The sequence below is a fragment of the Schistocerca americana genome, chromosome 2 (assembly GCF_021461395.2).
Source record: "Schistocerca americana isolate TAMUIC-IGC-003095 chromosome 2, iqSchAmer2.1, whole genome shotgun sequence".
Lineage (NCBI taxonomy): Eukaryota > Metazoa > Arthropoda > Insecta > Orthoptera > Acrididae > Schistocerca > Schistocerca americana.
In genome coordinates, this window is record NC_060120.1 from 583,973,673 (window position 1) to 583,987,713 (window position 14,041).

Below are 14,041 nucleotides of genomic sequence, written 5' to 3' on the forward strand. Positions count from 1 at the left end.
GCTTCCTTGTCGTCTGCTGTATGCTGCGCTGGCAATATGCATACAACTGTGTCAGATTCCATTGTTACGAAACTAGAAACGCCTCAGTCTGGAATCTGCCTGTTAACCGCGGCCTGCTAGGCTGCAAAATACGGTCTCATTTCCATATGTCCTGCAGAAAGCAGCACATGTATCAGACGTTCCTGTGATGATCACAATAATACAGTCTGTAGAGCTGAGCGGCGTACGAAACAAACCCCAACTGTGACACGGTGATGGACCATTGCATAGAATACGATATCTCGACTCTTGCATACTGAGGACAATTTTAAGAGCAGCCACTAAATATTGCAACGCTAGGTAGCACCCATCACCCCGGCAGCCCCACACGTCAACCTTCCTGAGCTGAAATGGGATTTGGATGGGTACTAATGTTTACCTGGTCGGAATTATCACCTAATCACCTAACGCTGCCCTATGGAGCAAGTTCCGGCTTTGTTTGCTCGGCATCTCATTCGCCAGTGACCTTCAGCGATCACTGTTGATGTTGTCCACACAAATCAAGATAACAAAGGCTATACATATGGTTCAAATGGCTCTGAGCACTATGGGACTGAACTTCTGAGGTCATCAGTTCCCTAGAACTTAGAACTACTTAAACCTAACCAACCTAAGGACATCACACACATCCATGCCCGAGGCAGACTTTGAGCCTGCGACCGTAGCGGTCGCGCGATTCCAGACTGAAGCGCCTAGAACCGGTCGGTCACACCGCCCGGCTCAAAGGCTATACAGGAAGGTAATTACCATCTTCTCTACTTAATTTCAAGACATTTAGAGGCTCTGATTTAGCTACGCAAGGACACATACCACACTGATTTCTTAAGTTTATCTAACATTCTCTATCAAGGACTTAATCTATGGAGTGAAGTTCACTTCAGTCACATAAATCCTTCTCGATTCTGCAATTTTCGCAGTAGTTAGTGCAGTACTCTTACTCCCAAACCTCCAGGTGTCAGACACTCAGATCGGTACCAAACGTTGTATGTGGAGACGGTATAAACCAAAACGCCGATTTAGTACTTCCTATGTGATGTCGTCCAGTGGAACATGTGTAAGTGGTAATGAAAAGTAACGCCAGAACTACGGAGCACAGTAAAAGCAGATCTATAAGAGATTACTCCTTAGATCTCGGATAGGTGAGTTGGTAGAGCGTGGTGTTGTCGTTGCAAGGGTCTCACGTTCAAGTCCACACTGATAACATTACTTTCTTTTTTACTGCCTATGCGTGAAACAGCTAGTGTTCTTCTTTATCTGCACGTACAAAATAACATACTAGGAGACAAAAAACCCCGTCCGAGCAGGCCATGAAGGCCCAACGGTACCCACCGGCCGCCGTGTCATCTTCAGCCAGCATGCATCACTGGATGCGGATATGGAGGGCACGTGGTCAGCACACCGCTCTCCCGGCCGTTGTCAGTTTACGAGACCGGAGCCGCTACTTCTCAATCAAGTAGCTCCTCAGTTTGCCTCACAAGGGCTGAGTGAGTGCACCCCGCTTGCCAACAGCGCTGGACAGAACGGATGGTAACCCATCCAAGTGCTAGCCCAGACCGACAGCGCTTAACTTCGGTGATCTGACGGGAACTGGTGTTATCACTGCGGCAAGGCCGCTGGCAGAAGACAAAATCACAATTCACAAAATTTCAGCATACAGAAACTCCATTTGTCATCCGTTTGATCTTCATTTCTCTAGAATGTACAAGCATATGAGTCCGAGAATGTCCGATGCTGCTCGAGATTCCTCGGAAGGGATTAGTCTGCAACAAAGGAATAATCTTCTTAAGCTGTAGTCCCTCACATTTAACAGGATGTGTTCTCCACGTCTGTATAATTCCCACCGTCATGGGCGTTGAAGAACCCAGATCCTTTGAAACTTCGGCAAAGTTCTGTTTTCGACACAAGTTTTCATTTTGCAATGCACAGGGTGGATGCGCAAATGTAGGATTCATGTGCTTGGTGCACAAAAGTAATTTGCTTCACATACGTCTTCCTATGCAACCATTATTATGAAGCCTTTTTTCTCAATGAATAGTACTTATTATTGATCTTTTTAAGTGTTACTTCCAATAATTTCATTATTACTACTACTACTATTATTCCGTACGTATGGTGCAATTGTTTCTTTATTTTTATTCTTATTGTATATTCTGTGAAACTATAAATGTACTCTATAGGCTTACTACTTTCAAACAAACGAAGCCGACTGCCAAGGGAACATTGCTGTATACTCCGAGCAGCCTTTTCACGTGACATAAATATGACGATGTCCCATGTAACACTTTCATGCATAATACAGTTAAAAAACAATTGTCATCATTGGGGTTCGAGCCGAAGACCCTTGGAACTGCAATCTAACGCTCTACCAACTTTCTCACAGTTCTGCTTTCACTGTGCTACGTATTTTCGGTGTTACTTTTACTTACCATTAACGCATGTTCTACTGGACGATAGCACATATTACGAACTAAATCCGTGTTTTGGTTGACACTCCATCAACATACAACGTGTGGTACCGATCTGAGTGTCTGACATCTGGAATTCTGGGTGTCAGAACATTATACTGAGCTGCGGATGATCTACATAGCCCGAATTCGTGTTTTCAGCACTGAATAGGTAGTCACATGCAGAATATATCACTGCGCAACTTCCTGACACATTGTAACCAAGTTCAAGTAAGTGTTCTTTCCTATGACTTTATCTTTTGTGGATGCCTCACAGTAACTGAACATCAGGTACGCCTTTAGGTGGACTGATCATCCTATTTGCTGTACATTATCGAAACATACAATAACGCGCAACTGCTTACTCTGCTGCATTTTAGTGAATAGGTGTGACAACGCCACTTACTGGGATCAGATACTCCCATGACTGAGAATTACGTGGAAAGGGAGTGGGATGTTTCGCAGTGAGAGTACTTTTACTTCAACGGAAATCACGTAATTACTTTTAAACGCCAGTTGGCAGATTCCTAGCAAAGTTCCCGTTACGGCTGCGAAGTTTCTGCTCGTTAATTTTTAACGACCAGTCAGGGAACGAGTTTTTGACGACACACCGAAGAATCACTGCTGAGCCTTCAGCCGACTTCCCTTAAAGCGATGGATCTTGCTGAACATTATAGGCATGAAATACGAGTTATCTAGATGTTTGACCCAACTTGCAAATTGACATGCCTTTTTTCGGTTGATTAATGGTACAAATTTGGTTAGAAATACAAGAACACATAACAATGCTGCATTGATGTGCTCGTAACACGTCATCGCATAGCTGTCTTTGGCAGGACTTGGACACACCATTAACAATGAAATGTTTGGTCTTCTTTGCAATAGAGACTGCAGTTGCGATGAATTTTTTTAATGATTTCTGATGTCTTCAGCTGTCAGTCTCTATATTTGTTTTATAATTTTACATTTTCGGGCTTAGACCATTTTCACGTATTTCATGGACGATTCTTTAATGGTATATTATGCCGCACAACACAAATATGACATCACGTACGTCCTTGCACCTATGTCGGCAAGTAATTGTCATAAAATAAATTATGAAAATTTATTCGATATTTTAGAAGAACGCTACTTTTAGCAGTTGCTGCGTAGCGATATGAGTTTCCTCGAGTCTGGTTCACTATACTCTCTCACATCCAACAAACTTTTGCCAATGTATTCTGCTATGAATACTCATTTACTGCTATACATATTACATTCCAGCGTCAAAGTACACTGAACGAAATATTTCAGGTCTTGGGAGGTGGACGTATGACATTTTCAACGCCAGTACTGGGACGGCAAGTGATGGTTATGTACGGTTCTGTATCAACACTTCACTCGCATGTTCTAGGCTGAATTCCGAATCTCTCCTAGTTGTCTGACTGAGTGATGGTATATGACGACGCATGTGATCTGCCTGTCGGTTCCTTCGACTATATCGATAGGAGCACGCTATGAGACGGCACTGTACTGCTCCCTCTCCCATCTCTCTCCATCAAACGACAATGTGGTTCAAATGGCTCTCAACACTATGGGAATGAACATCTAAGGTCATCAGTCCCCTAGAACTTAGAACTAATTAAACCTAACGAACCTAAGGACACACACACACACACACACACACACACAAACACACACACACACATGCCCGAGGCAGGATTCGAACCTGCCACCGTAGCGGTCGCGCGGTTCCAGACTGAAGGGCCTAGAACCGCTTTGCCACAACGGCCGGCCACAACAATATAATATCCACATTATCCACACGTTCTTTACAGTCACCTATACTCAACAAATACTCTCAAGTCGCAACTCTCAGAATCTACGAAGAAAGGGGTCGTTGTGCATGGAGAAAGGACGCCCTTTCGGATTAGGCAGTGTTTAACTTAACCATCGAGCTCTCCCAGTCAACAATGTAATATGACCCTTTGTATCTGTAACTGGCTGAGAAAACCGGCGTTATTGTTTATTCCAGGTTCAATTAATCCATCTCCCCCTTTGTCCTCTCTCTATCCACCTCCACCCTATCTCTTTTTATCCACCTCTTCCTCACCCCTCTCGCCATCCACTTCCTCCTCCCTCATGTTTCTCTCCATCCCCTCCCTCGGTCCATATCTTTCTTTCTTCCCTCTGTCCATCTCTTCCTCCCCCCTCCCCTTCCTTCTGTCGATTTCCTGCTCCCCTCTCTCCGCCCATCTCTTTCTCTCTCTTTCTCTGTCCACCTCTTCCTCCCCCCTCTATCTGTCCATCTCCTTCTCCCGCTTTCTCTCTCTCCATTTCCTCATACACTCTTCCTCCGTCCACCAGTCCCTCCTTCCATGGCAAATTATCACCCAAACCCACACCCCATTGGAAGGTTGGTGGCTTATACATCTGCTTAACGTCTTACCAAATAGCAAGTAAAATATGTACCAGATTTCATTGAAATCGATCCAGCGGCTTACGAGGAGACGTTGAACATGTGCGTACATGACATAGGAATATACTGCACATATATGTGGTGTTCAGCCGTGTGCCTTGATCTTAGGCTCTGAAACATGTTGACAAAATTACTGTCTTGCTGAATTGCTCAACAAAATGAATAAGAAATAAATTGCACTTCGTATTTTTAAATGTGTTTCAAGTCAATTAATACAATAAATAAAATCATTTCCGAATATTTTTATGTCACACCTTTTTATCCACACTCCAAACGTTAATAATCCTAATCGTAGTGAGAATTTCACTCCCACAGTATTTTTACACAAATAATAAGTTGTTCACCTAGCAAATTTGGTGAATTCTCCAGGTGTTCCTGATTTATGCCTCAGAGTCACACTCTTTTCATTCCTACCTGTATGGAATGTAGATGAATTTTAACCAGTACATTACAAACTGCAGAAAATTATTACACCGCTAATTGTTTAAAATGTGAATTCACTTGCGTAAAGGTGTTCGAAACTTCTCTTTTACAAATGAATTAATATATTAAGTATTTGACATAAATCAAGAAAGGGAGAAAAGGTTTAGAAAAGCTCTAAATTTACGTTTAATGTTTGTTGGTGTCCTCCTATTATCAAACGATGATATAATTTTGAATTATTCAAGTGCATTCAATGTTGTCTTGTGGATACTAGAAGTCGGGCAAAGCCGATTCAGCACACTTTTGATATCAAATTCATATGTAAATTAATTAAATTGTGACAGCTAATTGATTTATGACCTTAAACTATTGTTCTACTAAGTGGTTTACAACCACCTGAGGGTTGTTTTATGACATGCTGGGGATCATCCATTCCTCTGAGAAACCCTCCACCCCTGCCCACCCCCTCAACCTCCACCACCCCACTGGGAAACCTCCAACATTCCCCCTCTCCCCCTCGCAGATACAAGCACACTTTCGAGACCAAGTTAATTGAATAATTAATTAAAACGCTAAATTAATTAACCCCTTCCCATCTGGGAAAATCCTCAGCCCCCTCTCCCCCCCACACAGAAAAATGGCAGAACACTCAAATTTTAGCAGGAAAATGGGGTAACTGGGCCACCCCACTAACCTACCTACACCCGACACCAACGATGTTACACAACCCTTACCACCCCTGCACACCAGGAAATGGTAGGAAAAATCGCTTAGCCAGTGTTGGACTTGGAGGATCTCATGACTGTGGGCTGATATATAGTCGAACATAGTGCATTAACCAATTTAAGGCACTGGATTTCATTTTAACAGTTTTTGGGGCTAGCGTATATTTAAAAAAAATTCCAAGTCAGCGCAGAATAATATTTATTTAAACAATTTGCAAGAATAGATTTATTTATTTTTAAATTCACAGTACAACTCATAATAGATGATGTCACACAACTGGTGTTATACTGATGGGAAAAATTCACAGTACCACTCGAAACTAGTAGCAGGCAGATTCAAACCCTCCATAGAGCACTCCCTTCACCTACAACTCGAAATAAATAAATAAATATCTCTGTACCCTTAAATAGCACAGTCACCATTTCTCAAGCTTTAGTTGTTTGTTTGAAGACACTGTCAGAGAGAAAAAATTTCTGAGTCTTACTGCTGCTGCAGTGTTCAGATATGTATCTAAAAGTTCATGACACATTACAAAACCCACAACAGATGTTGGAAAAAACACAGAACCACAGCAGATTGGATGTCTAAATGATTATCCTAGTATTCAAAGCACTGTCCTACAGACTAGAAAAACGGTTGGAATTATCGATGAATTTTCGATGTCCTCCGACTGCTGGTCTGGATATGCTCTAAGGCCACAATGGCTGATGGGGACAGCATCCCACTCATCTGAACCAGAGGAGGCTGGTCTGCCAAGACTCGTCTCTGAACAATTGAACAAAGAGGACATCGCATGACTCTTTGGCGTCACAAAACTTAGGAGGTGGCTATAATTTCACACCTTACAAGCACTCATCTACAGACTTTGCCGTGATTTACAACCGGAATTATGTATTATTTGACAGGTTGTACATCGTATATATGAATATTTAAAGAAGACTGACAATGTTCACGTACACCTTGTAAATAATTGATAACGCTTATTGCATGAAGGGTAATGGAGTGTCTTTATTATCAAAATGGCGTAATGAATGATTGCCAGCACTAGTAGAGGTTGGAACGCCAGTGGAAATGAAACAGCAGGAACAGGTTTGTTGGCCCTGCTTCACACAGGAAGTGCCAAGGTGGACGTTCTGGGCATCTGAGCATGGAAGCACAATATAGCGGCGGCCGGCCGGTTTTGAACGGGGGCCGGAAGTATAACCGGGTAGTATTTCGGAAACTCTGAAAATTATGGACGCAACAGAGAGGAACAAGGAAGTGTTACCTCGGAAATCGCAGGCTGGGTTATTTCCAAGAATTTTTACTCTGAGAAGCATACCATTGTATGAGTATAGGTATTTCCTCGCAAACTTTCCACACTGGACGACAAAAAACTAAAATATGGTTGGTTGGCTTTCAGAAGAATCTGCAGAGATGGAGAATATTCCGTGGTTTCGAGAATATGATTCGCCCCCTGACTGAGTTACGAGGGAGGGGAGCCGAGCTTTACTGGGAACCCAGCGGTGGAGTGAAGAGTCTGCCGTTTTGAGTGCCCGGGTTTGACGGTCACTCAGTATCAACTTTGTTGGTACAGATAGAGTTGCTGTCTCTGCTCTCGGGAGATTTTATAGTTAGAACTGTTAGGCACTGTACTGTTGCGAACTTATACGATTCTGTACTTCGCCTCCGGGTTGGGAGTTGTCATTGAGTACTCAGCGTTCAGTGATTGAGAGCACTTCTTCTGCCTATAGTCACGTTGAGACGTTATCTGAACTCCGTCCTTGTGGCTGGGAGTTCGCGTTTCTTGTCTGTAGAACACAAAGAGGAGAAGACAGTATTAGATCATACTAGTCAGAGGGCCGTCCTCTGCCGTTCTAGTGTTTGAAAGAGTTTATATTTTGTAGCTGGAGTTCTTCCATCGTTGCAGACGTGTATGAGAACCATAATTCCGGGACACCGGACTCAGTATATATGGTGATATTTCTAATTGAGTCAGATTGTTAGGGCTATAAAGCTAAACAGCTGTGATCACGTAAATTTTGTTTGGAGTGAGGTTGCGCACCACTGTGGATTATCTTTAAAAGTAGTGTCTTCTAATGTTTGGTACATACGTGTTGTCAGTCATTTCGCGTTATTTATATTAGTTCGCGTGGCCATAAAAAAGGGCAGATTAGGGGCAATTGATCAATCATATTAGGAAATCCATTTGTATCTCTTTGTGTCCATTGGGCATCGATATATAAACATTTGTAACATATAAAGGGGTTTTAATCTACCATAAAGGTATAAGCAGAAACGATATTTATCATTTGGTAGTTACTCTTTCCCTTAATCATTCATTTATGTTTATGTTGTAATTCATATGTTAAAGAGCAAGAAGGAGGAGATAATATCACCATTAAGAGACCCTAAGATCTGCTTCAGGGGGTAGTCAAACAGGGCCAAATCTTCATCTTCGCGTTCAGTGCTTTACGTTGCGCACATTCATTCCACACCCGCCTGGAGCAGAATCTTGGATGTGGCTTACCCTGCCAGGATCCTACTTAGATTTTTCTGATAGTAGTCATAAAGTGGTTTGAAATCTCGGAAATCTTCAAAAATATTTTTTTTCTCATGTATAATGTTTAGGTGTTATTGATAGTGATCACCAGCTAGCGTGTATAGTTTGCAGTGTTAAAGTCACGCGATAACATTAAAAATAATATTTGCGTGGCGCTTCAGCCCACTGGCTGTAATTGACTGATACTTGTGATATGACATTTGTCGTTGTATTTTGTTTGTATTGTAACGACACGGCTCGTTCATGACGTTGCCATTAGTTTAGCTTGTTTGTTGTAGATATTTTATGTCACATGCCCGTTACATAATAAATGCGGGTAGTGTAAATTGTGTGTACTTTTAAGAGAGGATTGTTATCAGGGATCAGTCCTTGATAACTACCGAGCGAGGAGGCGCAGTGGTTAGCACACTGGACTCGCATTCGGGAGGACGACGGTTCAATCCCGTCTCCGGCCATCCTGATTTAGGTTTTCCGTGATTTCCCTAAATCGCTTCAGGCAAATGCCGGGATGGTTCCTTTGAAAGGGCACGGCCGATTTCCTTCCACATCCTTCCCTAACACGAGCTTGCGCTCCGTCTCTAATGACCTCGTTGTCGACGGGACGTTAAACACTAATATCCTTCTCCTCCTTGATAACTAGGGCGAAAGCGCGCTACTAACACAACTGATCACTAGTTGTAACAATATAGAAATAGCAGATACACGGGATAATCAAGAGAACCTATGGGATGAGAAAGAGTTAGCTAAGTTACCAGCACAAGGCACTGGTGAGGAGAATACCGAGCCAAGGGAATTTTTTTGAGGATGACAGACACAGTCAAGCCCGTGGTGGGCAATCTGATAGAGACATACATGACAAAGACATACTGAAGCAATCGTAAAGATACGGGACTATCATGCAGGGAGTCCAAGTGAACGCGGAACAGCTAAGAATCGTGGTAGATCGCCGTCAGCGCATCAGGGCGCGCGGTGATGATTTTCTTGAATACCAAGAAATGGAAAGAGAAAATGGAAGAAGATCACCTCAGAGTAGAGGAAGAGGTATTCACAATAGGGGAGAAGGTTTAGGTAACACAGATGTGTTGGAAATACTTGCATATCTAAAAGCAACGAAAAGTGAAATGCGAAGGAAACTTCAACAGATAAGCTCGGCAATGAAAAATAAAATTAAAAAGGTCAGCTCTGATTTGGGAAGCCAAATAAAAAGGGGGAATGATGAAGTAACCAGTGAATTGGGAGAGCAAATAAAAAGGGGGAATAATGAAGTGCGCTCTGAAATGGGAAGTAAAATTGAAAACGTTAAGGTCGAGATTCAGTCGATAAAACATGAAACGAGGGAGGTGGAAAATGAGGTAGTGACGCTGCGAACAAAACTAGAACGAGACATTGCGGAGGTCAGAAGAACCGCGGACGAGTCGTGATTACTAGCGAGGGGCGCAAAGCGGATTGCTCTTGAAACATTACAGAAGACAGAAAATACGACAAATATATGTAGAGGTGCACTAACGCAGTTTCAGAGGCGCGTGAAACAAGTAGAAATAACGCAGCTGCAAAAGACAGAAATTGCCCCAAATAAGGCACTGACCGCGGAACCCTCACAATTTAAACAAAACATAGAAAGCGAAATTAAGCAATTAGCTCAGGAAGTCAGGTCGCAACCTAGTCAAAAATCACACCTCAGAAAATAAATAGTAGGCGATTTGGAAATAACAGATAGTTCAAACTCAGCACGATCATGTCCAAGCCCAGATTATACAAGAATGTGCTCGAACGTAAGAGTTGCTCGACAATTACAGACTGAAAGTGTATCTGCAGAGCATCGAAATGTCGCTAGAGATATGGCCCTCGCGTCTACACAGGGCACGACTGGGTCCAAAATTGCGAATACGGAGAATGGCAATGAGATGTTTCATATGCATAATTGTTACCCGATAACGTGCACCATGGAACTTTTTTCCACTGATGAAAATTTGATAGGGTGTAGAAGAGAGAATGCCAAAATTAATGGTAGACCTGAAACGTTAGCGCAAAGTGAGAACGTGGTAGGCCGACGGGAAGGAATTCCAATGAAATTTTCAATTTTAAGCATTTTATCTCTGTAAGAAAATTCCAACATTACAAAGACGAGGATTATGTTTTACTCCCAGAAACTTTCATTGGACAATTTGATTTATCATTACCTCTTCACTGGCCTCTGACGTACAAACTGGACCTTGTTTGTTCACATATAGAAGGAACGTCGGCCGAATACATGCGAAACATTGCAAAAACGTGTACGTTATGTAAAAAGCTTCGTGACGCATTTGTAAACAAATACTGGTCCAAGGAGACACAGGACAGGATCAAACAGGAAATAACGATGAGCAGAGACTTAAGAGTTCAGGGTTCCGTAGTCCGGTGAAGTATTTCGAAAACGTGACCAAGAAAAATCAGTATTTCGACGACCCATGCACACCGGCTGAGATCATAAGATTATGCTACATGAAGCTGCCAATTTCCTAACAGCAAACGCTCGTCGGCCGATGTGGAAGTGGTTTCTACAAATTTCACGAAGTTTCTGGCATCAAACCGTTTCACAGGAGCTAGGTTATCATAAATTTTGTGCAAGATGGGTTCTAAAAAACCTTGACAGGAGACCGTAACAACTAGCGTATAACTGCATCATTGGTATTTCTTGATTCTCACGAAAAAAGATCGTGACTCACTACTTGACTGAATCGCAACTTCGGAAGATGCTTGGGTCAAACATGTGAACTGCTAGACGAAATTGCAGTCTATGGAATAGAGGCACACAAAATCTCCCAAAAAGCCAAGAAAATTCTAGCAAACGTTGTCTGTAACATGGATTACGATGACTATTTTTTGTTCATTTTGTTGTGCTTGTGACAACAGTAAACTCATAGGTATAGTCAGACTTCGGAAAACTTACAAAGAGCAGTTTAGAATGAGCATAGAGAAAAGCTGAGTTAAAAGTTTTGTTCTTTCATGACGGCGCTTGACCTCACACAGTAAATCTCATTCAAAAATTAATTTACTCGATGCCTTCAAGCGGCAGGTGTTTCTTCATCCGCTGTGCAGTCTCAGGCAACTTAATTTTATGGCAATGGTGTTTGTAAACTTATTCCCCGCTACGAAAAGTAATTAAGTTTGTGTGGAGATTATATTGGGAAGTAGTATTGGACTGTCGCTTTCAAATGAATGAAACATCACTTTTTCCTATCTTTTCATAAATCTCACATCCTTATCGCCTTTCTAGATAACCCTCGTACATACACGTAATTTTCTATAAGTTTTCTGCTGAGTCTGTTTCTCCATCCGTGCAGTCGATTTTGTAAAGTCTGCAGAAAACGTCAAATCCTCTTCATTAGTAAGGTAATCCCTCCCCAGCCATTTTTTTTAACATGTGAGAGTAGATGGAAATAAGAGAGTGCCAAAACTGACCAACACTATTGATGTTCCCAAAATTTGTGTCTGAGGACCCACGGTGATGAAAAAAGCTTTTTTCCATCCTGTCGCAGTTGTAGCTTTTCCTACGAAATTCTTCATCTACTTACTACAGAACTGTGTAACCTTCGTGAATTACTTTTCACCCTTTGCAAGCTAAACAATAGTAAGAATTCGCTTTAATCCTATGCAAAAAATGTTCAGATGTGTGTGAAATCTGATGGGACTTAACTGCTAAGGTCATGAGTACCTAAGTTTATACACTACTTAACCTAAATTACCCTAAGGACAGACACACACACCCATGCCCAAGGGAGGACTCGAACCTCCGTCGGGACCAGCCGCACAGTCCATGACTACAGCGCCTAAGATCGCTAGGCTAATCCCGCGCGGCTTAATCCTATACTACACTGGCCTATAAGCTATTTCGTGTATGAAATCTATTTTGCGTTTTTAGGTCGCAAACGTGCACCCGTTGCTTTGACAACAATTGTTTCACTTCCGTGGGGATCCACATTACATCAACGGCAGGAGATAGTGGTACAAATTCGTTGCATTAAAAATAAAGTTGATTAAACGCTGTTGATAATTTTTTGCATTTGTTCCTGGACAATATTGAAAAAGGGCGGCTTCCACTATGCACGAAACTCATTCGTAGCTGATTTTTCACGGCTGGTGTACCACACTCTTCGTGCTGATACGCACAGAGTTTTGGGTCGCCTTTCACATTTGAATTCAACTGTCCAACGGTTGGTAGTTGAAAATAAAGGAGAAGACGCCTTCCAAATGTTCGCAAATTTTGGACGAAATTCCATTTGCATAAACCGTCCAATATATTTATATATATATTTCTCAGTATGATAATCCAGTTCAGTCAAAAAAAAAAAAAAGATTCAAATGGCTCTGAGCACTATGGGACTCAACATCTGAGGCCATCAGTCCCCTAGAACTTAGAACTGCTTAAACCTAACTAACCTAAGGACATCACACACATCCATGCCCGAGGCAAAATTCGAACCTGCGACCGTAGCGGTCGCGCGTTTCCAGACTGAAGCGCCTAGAACCGCTCGGCCACACCGGCCGGCTCCAGTTCAGTCACTTTTAGTCAAATACATACTATTAAGTACTAACTTAGAGTGTTAAACAATAAATCAAGTTGACATTTCCCTTACATTATTGTGTTAAATATTTATTTCACTTACATTACTGCGGCAAATGCATCAACACAACAAAAAGAAAATTTAATCCATGTGTTATTTGTGCCGTGTCGAGTCTTTTCACATTGCCCTCGTAGCAGAAAAGCCGATACAGGACCAGCTGGGATTCCTGAATGCCTGCTCTACACGCTGACGTCTGCAGATGAAGGGTTGTCTGTGCCGACGGTGTAGAAGGTGGTGGCGCTGGGAGAGAGATTGGTTGCATACGGCAGACGGCTGGGGCCCGACTCGCGTCAGCGTTTCGCATTTCTTCCTCGGGTCGGCCCTTATTATGGACCCCTTCTGCTCGGCCGCTGCGGTCGATATCTGGGATCTGTTAAGAGGCGGACCGGACACGACACTTCACGGAATCCGGCGTTCCGAATGGCGGCACTTCATTCCGTGTCAGAGAAGAGCTCTTTCTTCTGTTGAGAGCTGGGAAATGTTCAGCTGCTTCCTCTCAACTACTTCTAAAGTCCATTTATTTATTCGATGTTACAATATCTAGATCTAACCTCCTGCGTCTGCACAGGAAATCTACATACACACAAAGCAGTCATACACACAGTTTGTTTAGTTATGGAAAATTCCATCAGTTAACTCAATTCCATCAGATAACAGAAAAAAATTCAAGTAAGTGGAACTGTACCTAAATAGAGTGTTGGATTGAGGTACAAGTAGTACGTTCTTGCCGTTCCCCAACCTTTCAATACACACACTGCGCTACAATTTTGAAAGATCTGCAGTTTAACCTCAGCACCGAGCTTCA

The 14,041-nt window shown here is 42.4% G+C and overlaps 1 pseudogene; it reads right to left on the reverse strand.

The window, feature by feature from the left end:
• Nucleotides 1-1,539: 1,539 nt before the first annotated feature.
• On the reverse strand, nt 1,540-1,657 carry LOC124597253 (annotated as a pseudogene).
• Between the last annotated feature and the right edge of the window lie 12,384 nt (nt 1,658-14,041).